Raw genomic sequence first — 8,464 nt, 5'->3', positions numbered from 1 at the left:
TTCCAAGGTAAAGAAGAACAAACGTTGGATAGCAAGGAACTCAAGGTATAACACAAAACACGATCATGTTTGTGTTGGAGGTAAGGCAATAAAGTGGCTGATGATAAGACAAATCATCAAGGGCAAGGATGGTATTTCTCATCATGAATTCGATTGATATCCTAGAAGGAGTCAAGATATTGATAATGATCATGAAAAATTTTGTCGAGAGGCTCCACGAAGAAGCAATCAAACAACGACTACATCAAGCAACATGAATGATGCAGTGAAAGATTCTTGGAACCACATATACGACACAAACTCAAAATCAAGATTGTTGTCCAAGGCAAAATGATATGATGAGGAAAATCGACGTAAGCTTAGCTCATCATCAAAAATTGTGCTCCGGGAAGAAGGACTAGGTAGCACAGTTAAAATCGGCACGACAAGGATATAGCCAACCAGGCTAGGAATGATGTGATCGAGTTCAAACTCGTAAGTAATGAAGGTTATCAAGAGTTGTTTAATCGTGGTGCGGACTTGAGTCAGTTATCGGTGTCTTTGAGTGTTTAGTAACTCAGAGCCCATGAAAAATTGGAATCAGTGAGAAGGTAGCACCTGATGAAGAACTCATAAGAGGTTATGAAGTTCCATGATAATCTTGAGATATCATAGTGTAATACTCGACGGTAGATCAAAGTAAAGGTTGGACAGGTGCAATGATCTGTAGAAGACAAGTGCTTCAACTTGTCCGAGAAATGGTATTAAGGAGAAAATATGGTCGAAACCATGATTGCAAAGGACCAAACATAGATACATGACGAACTTATAACAAGGGGATTATTATCATTTACAAGAAGCTTCGATGATAAGTTCCACATCGGGTCCATGGGCATGAACGCAAAGGCTCAAGGTCGACTCCCACTTCTTCAATGCATAACCTTTCATTTTACTTCTCGCTTTTAATGAAGCTGTAGTGTAGAAATTTTATATGGAGAAACAACAGAAGAGTATGACTCACGAAAACTTTCGGGTTCATACGGTTTGCGAAAGGCATAGGTTCAACCCGTCAGGGTATTGTGGAAACATATACCACAAGCTTCAATCGTAAATAACACTAGCTTGGAAACAGAGCATGGTTGAGAAAATAGAGGATACAATTTACCAAAAGCATTATGTACCCGAGGAAAGGCTCACAAGGTTATTGAATAAGGAGGACACTGTCGAATAATAATCCAATAAAGGATCTGACGGTCCATAACGGAGCTGATGTGAGCATCGGCACACAACCAGTTGAAGAAAGGATGCAAGGGCATCAGATTTTAGAACATCTGAATGATTCGATGCTTAGATATCAAAGGAATTATGATTTCCAAAAAGAATGATCAGAAGCAGACACTCTGATCAAGGGTGGATAAGTTCAATAGACCTAAGGGTACAATTGATGGCAAACAGATTGGTCGAGAACAAGCTCATGTTCACAAATGACGTCTGAGCCAGAAAGATAATTGAAAAGGATCAACTGATGATTGCGTGCATTCGCACTCATATTGAATCAATAGGATCAAAATGACGGTGTCTAAGGATACTAACGAATATTGCCAGACATATGGAAATCATTCATAATGCAAGCAGACAAGTATTGTAGAGCAATAAGCTACCGAGGAATTTTGGAGGATCAAATAGTATTTCGAAGACCATTGTGAAACACGCGAACAACTGGGGATGAGTGGATAGTCGATAAGGGCGAGAAATTATCCGTAGGGGTATTTAGGTGGAAAGGAACTGTAAGGCAGTAGGCACAAAGTATTCTCGGATCAATAGAGAGAATTTCAGGATATCTTGTAGTGACAAGATCAACTGGGAACAATAGTAAGAACGACAGATGTATGTATTTATCCATAGGGATATTTCGGTGGTAGGGAATTGAAAAAGCAACGGACACCAAGTCTCGAGTGAACATCGGAGAGTATCTTCGGAATCCTTCGGTGCAGCACACGATCATCTATGCTAAGGGCTCTCCGGGACGAAGTGGTTACGAGAACCTAGAGTTAGTAAATTCATTTTAACCCGAATAGAAGAGAGGGCAGAGTCCCAGAGTATAGGTCGAGGAATAAAAGATCCTAATACCACCCAATGGCGACGTGAGCCCGTAAGGCGCACAGCCATGTTAGTAAAAGTTTTGTAATATCTAGACTCGACTTTGGCCAAGGAGTGTGGAAGGGGGATTCCTACAGGCAGTCGGCTCTGATACCAACTTGTGACGCCCCCGATTTGAACGTACACTAATCATACATGCAAACGTGTACAATCAAGATCAGGGACTCACGGGAAGATATCACAACACAACTCTACAAATAAAATAAGTCATACAAGCATCATATTACAAGCCAGGGCCCTCAAAGGCTCGAATACAAGAGCTCGATCATAGACGAGTCAGCGGAAGCAACAATATCTGAGTACAGACATAAGTTAAACAAGTTTGCCTTAAGAAGGCCAGCACAAACTGGGATACAGATCGAAAGAGGCGCAGGCCTCCTGCCTGGGATCCTCCTAACTACTCCTGGTCGTCGTCAGCGGGCAGCACGTAGTAGTAGGCACCTCCGGTGTAGTAGGAGTCATCATCGACGGTGGCGTCTGGCTCCTGGGCTCCAGCATCTGGTTGCGACAACCAGGTAGAAAGGATAGAGGGAAGGGAGGGAGAAAGCAACCGTGAGTACTCATCCAAAGTACTCGCAAGCAAGGAGCTACACTACATATGTATGCATTGGTATAAACTGGAATAAGGCTATTATATGTGGACTGAACTGCAGAAAGCCGGGATAAGGGGGGATAGCTAGTCCTTTCGAAGACTACGCTTCTGGAAGCCTCGTCTTGCAGCATGTAGAAGAGAGTAGACTGAAGACCTCCAAGTAGCATCGTATAGCATAATCCTAACCGATGATCCTCCCCTCGTCGCCCTGTGAGAGAGAGATCACCGGTTGTATCTGGCACTTGGAAGGGTGTGTTTTATTAAGTATCTGATTCTAGTTGTCATAAGGTCAAGGTACAACTCCAAGTCGTCCTGTTACCGAAGATCACGGCTATTCGAATAGATTAACTTCCCTGCAGGGGTGCACCACATAACCCGACACGCTCGATCCCATTTGGCCGGACACACTTTTCTGGGTCATGCCAGGCCTCGGAAAATCAACACGTCGCAGCCCCACCTAGAACAACAGAGAGGTCAGCACGCCGATCTAAACCTAAGCGCCCAGGGGTCTGGGCCCATCGCCCTTAGCACACCTGCACGTTGCGTGGGCGGCCGGAAGCAGACCTAGCCTAGTAGGCGTTCCAGTCCAATCCAGCGCGCGCCGCTCCGTTGCTGACGTCACGAAGGCTTCGGCTGATACCACGACGTCGAGTGCCCATAACTGTCCCCGCGTAGATGGTTAGTGCTTATAGGCCAGTAGCCAGACTCAGATCAAATACCGAGATCTCGTTAAACGTGTTAAGTATCTGCGAACGCCGACCAGGGCCAGGCCCACCTCTCTCCTAGGTGGTCTCAACCTGCCCTGTCGCTCCGCCTCAAAGTAATAGTCGGGGGCCGTCGGGAACCCAGGCCCACCTCTACCGGGATGGAGCCACCTGCCCCTTCAGCCCCCAACTCCGAACAGTACCACAGGTAATGTAACTGTGTAAAGTATATAGTATATGCCCGTGATCACCTCCCGAAATGATCACGGCCCAGTAGTATAACATGGAAGACAGACAAGAGTGTAGGGCCACTGATGGAACACTAGCATCCTATACTAAAAAGTAGGATAGCAGGTAATGGTAACAACAGTAGTAGCAAGGACAGGCTATGCATCAGGATAGGAATAATGGAAAGCAGTAACATGCTACACTACTCCAATGCAAGCATTATAGAGAAGAGTAGGCAATATCTGGTGATCAAAGGGGGGGCTTGCCTGATTGCTCTGGCAAGAGAGAGGAGTCGTCAACTCCGTAGTCGTACTGGGTAGCAGCAGCGTCGGTCTCGATGTCTAGCGAGAGAGGAGGGGGAAGAAACAATAAATATTAAGCAAACAGATGCATGATGATGCATGACAAGACAAAGCGTGATGCTAGGCGTGCCCTAACATGGTATGAGGTGGTACCGGTGAAAGGGGAAAACATCCGGGAAAGTATTCCCCGTGTTTCACGTCTTCGGACAGATGAACCGGAGGGGGAAAGTTGCGTGTTCGCTATGCTAGGGATGCGTGGCGGACGAACGGGCTGCGCATTCGAGTTCGTCTCGTCGTTCTGAGCAACTTTCAGGTACAAAGTTTTTCCATCGGAGTTACGGATTATTTTCTATGATTTTTCAAGGTTTTAACAATATTCGAAAATTATTATTAATTCGAAATAAAAGGGGAAATTGCTATGTGCACCCAGCAGAGTGCACACAGCAGGGCCACCGGAGGCTGATAGTGGGGTCAACAGTGCAGTCAATAGTCAAATGTTGACTGTTGACTGGTCAAAACTGTAGATGGGGCCCAGGTGTCATTCACACATATCTTGCATTTTCTTTTTAAGTGGATATTTAGTGGGGGGTCCACCTGCCATTTGCACTATACCTAACCACTGATTAGACTAACTAGTAGGAATACTAGTTAGCTAACGGAGAGAGCCGGCCGGCCACCACACACAGAACACACACGCACACACAATGCCAGGGTTAAGAAAAGATAGCATTTTGTGATTTTTGTAGGATTTAAACCATGCATCAAATGAATTTGGTCTAGTGGAGTATTATGAAGTTTGTCAAGTGTACATTCTACTTATATTTATTTTTGGCCTGTTAGTAGTTGTTTAACCGGAGTTTAGGGGCTGCCGAGGGGGTTACTTGATGTAATATTTGTAAAGCTAACCATAGTAGCAGCTACAGTAGTTAGTAGTAATAGTAGGTTCAGTAGAGCAGCAAACAACCGCAGTAGCAAGTAGCAGAGGCAAGGGTAGCAGCTAGCAGCATCAACAGCAGTCAGCGAGCAGTGGCAGCGAGCGGCGTGAGGCCAGGGCGCGTGGGCGCACACGCGGAGGCGCGCAGCGCACGCAGGGAGGGCGAGCAGGGTGTGGCCCGGATGCAGGCAGCGCGCGGCAAGGGTCATGGGAGCACAGGCTCCGGCCATGGCAGCCACGAACGAGCACGGGGATGGCCGCCAACGAATGGATCGAAGTGAAAAACGGGGGAATCGAGGGAGGGCCTCACAGCGGGGTGCTTGGCGTGCTCGTTGTAGTCGGAGAGGACCGGAGGCGAGCGGATCGACGACGGCGTTGCAACGGCCGAAGGTAGAAGAAGATTAGGATGGCGAGCTTCCGGTATGGGCGTCGTTGGAGGAGCCTCCCGGCTCTGCTCCGCGCCGAAGGAGACCGAGGGCGAGGCGGCAGGAGCCTCTCGACACAAAGAGGCGGCGAGGGGTGGCCGACGGCCACGCCAGCCGTGATGACGGGGTGACGACGGTAGCGATCGGGTGCGGGGCAGCTGTGGGCGAGAGAGAGGGCGACGAGGGAGAGAGGGGGCTAGTGGGCGATTAGGGTTCGCTGGGGAAGGGGGCGCCGGCCTTATAGGCGGGGGGGAGTCGGCGGATGGCCTCCACGGCGATGGCCGCGGCCGTGGCACGCATCGGCTCTATCCACGATCCCCCGTGAACAGAGCGGAGGGGGCAGCGGGGGCAGGTGGGCCGGCCCGCTAGGTAGATGGGCCGGGTGGCCCAATGGAGGGGAGGCTTTGTTTTATCTTTTTATTCTTTGATTCTTTTCTTTTATTTATTTCTCCATTTTTTATTTAAATGCTATAGTAACAGAACTTAGTTAAACTTGAAATCTAGCTCATAATTCAAGAACAACATTGTGGTGTTGCATAAAAAGTTTTTGAGCCAAAGGAATTGTTCGAGCATTTTAGAAATTTAATAAGTCATTTAATATGCTATTGGACCACTATATAATTTGGTGAGGGAATTTTTAATAATTCAAATGAGGTTGGTTAACTCATCACATTTTAATACTGAATAAATGCGACACCGCGAACATTTTTGTTTTACAGTTTGAAGAAATAATATTTTGACATGGAATTTAAATTTTAATTCGAACGCTGTTTGAATTAACGCGAGTTTAGCAATAGTAATCGTGGTGACGTGGAAACATTAGTGGAGGGTTAAAGTAGCTTAAATATCTAGGCGTCACAGTTAGCTTAGCACTTGATCGTTTAGTATATTGCTATTGCTTTCTTCATGACTTATACATGTTCCTCTGACAATGAGATTATGCAACTCCCGTTTACCCGAGGAACACTTTATGTGCTCCCAAACGTCACAACGTAACTGGGTGATTATAAAGGTTCTCTACAGGTGTCTCCGATGGTACTTATTGAGTTGGCGTATTTCGAGATTAGGATTTGTCACTCCGATTGTCCGAGAGGTGTCTCTGGGCCCACTCGGTAATAAACATCACTATAAGCCTTGCAAGCATTGTAACTAATGAGTTAGTTGCGGGATGATGTATTACAGAAGGAGTAAAGAGACTTTTCGGAAACGAGATTGAACTAGGTATTGAGATACCGACGATCGAATCTCGGGCAAGTAACATACCGATGACAAAGGGAACAACATATGTTGTTATGCGGTTTGACCGATAAAGATCTTCGTAGAATATGTAGGAGCCAATATGAGCATCCAGGTTCCGCTATTGTTTATTGACCGGAGATGTGTCTTGGTCATGTCTACATAGTTCTCGAACCCGTAGGGTCCGCACGCGGTGACGATTTATATTATGAGTTATGTGATTTGATGTACTAAAGGTAGTTCAGAGTCCCGGATGAGATCGGGGACATGACGAGGAGTCTCGAAATGGTCGAGACACAAACATCGATATATTGGACGACTATATTCGGACATCGAAAATGTTCAGAGTGATTTGGGTATGTTTCGGAGTACCGGAGAGTTACGGGAATTCGTATTGGCCCTTAATGGGCCATACGGGAAAGGAGAGAAAGCCCTCAAAAGGTGGCCGCACCCCTCCCCATGGCCTGGTCCGAATTGGACTAGGGAGGGGGCGCCCCCTTCCTTCATTCTCCTTTTCCCTTCCCTTTTTCCTATTCCATGTGGGAGGAGGAATCCTACTAGGACTAGGGAGTCCTAGTAGGACTCCACACTTCTGGTGCACCCTAGGGGCTGGCCGACCTCCCCTCCTCCATCCTTTATATACGGGGGCAGGGGGGCACATCTAGACACACAAGTTGATATTTTGATCTCTCCTAGCCGTGTGCGGTGCCCCCCTCCACCATATTCCACCTCAGTCATATCGTAGTAGTGCTTAGGCGAAGCCCTGTCTCGGTAGCAACATCATCACCGTCATCACACCGTCGTGCTGACGGAACTCTCCCGTGAAGCTCTGCTGGATCGTAGTTCACGGGACGTCATCGAGCTGAATGTGTGCTGAACTCGGAGGTGTCGTACGTTTGGTACTTGGATCGGTCGGGTCGTGAGGACGTACGACTACATCAACCACGTTGTGCTAACGCTTCCGCTTTCGGTCTATGAGGGTACGTGGAAAACACTCTCCCCTCTTGTTGCTATGAATCACCATGATCCTGCGTGTGCGTAGGAAATTTTTGAAATTACTACGTTCCCCAACAGTGGCATATGAGCCAGGTTATTGCGTAGATGTTATATGCACGAGTAGAACACAAGTGAGTTGTGGGCGATACAAGTCATACTTCTTACCAGCATGTCATACTTTGGTTCGGTGGTATTGTTGGATGAAGCGGCCCGGACCGACATTACGCGTACGCTTACAAGAGACTGGTTCTACCGACGTGCTTTGCACACAGGTGGCTAGCGGGTGTCAGTTTCTCCAACTTTAGTTGAAACGAGTGTGACTACGCCCGATCCTTGAGAAGGTTAAAACAACACTAACTTGAGGAAATATCGTTGTGGTTTTGATGCGTAGGTAAGAACGGTTCTTGCTCAGCCCATAGCAGCCACGTAAAACTTGCAACAAACAAAGTAGAGGACGTCTAACTTGTTTTTGCAGGGCTTGTTGTGATGTGATATGGTCAAGACGTGATGAGATATAAGTTGTTGTATGAGATGATCATGTTTTTTTGAAGTTATCGGCAACTGGCAGAAGCCTTATGGTTGTCTCTTTATTGCATAAGATGCAAGTGCCATGTAATTACTTTACTTTATCGCTATGCGATAGCAATAGTTGTAAAGCAATAGCTGGTGAGACAACCATGTGATGACACATTGATAAAAGATCAAGATCATGGAGATCATGGTGTCATGCCGGTAACAATGGAGATCATGACAGTACTTTGGAGATGGAGATCAAAAGCACAAGATGATGATGGCCATATCATGTCAAATATTTGGATTGCATGTGATGTTTATATTTTATACATCTTATTTTTGCTTAGTTCGGCGGTATCATTATAAGATGATCTCTCACTAAATTTCAAGATAAA

Source organism: Triticum urartu, chromosome 4 (genome assembly GCF_003073215.2).
Source record: "Triticum urartu cultivar G1812 chromosome 4, Tu2.1, whole genome shotgun sequence".
NCBI lineage: Eukaryota > Viridiplantae > Streptophyta > Magnoliopsida > Poales > Poaceae > Triticum > Triticum urartu.
This window is presented reverse-complemented; position numbering follows the sequence as displayed.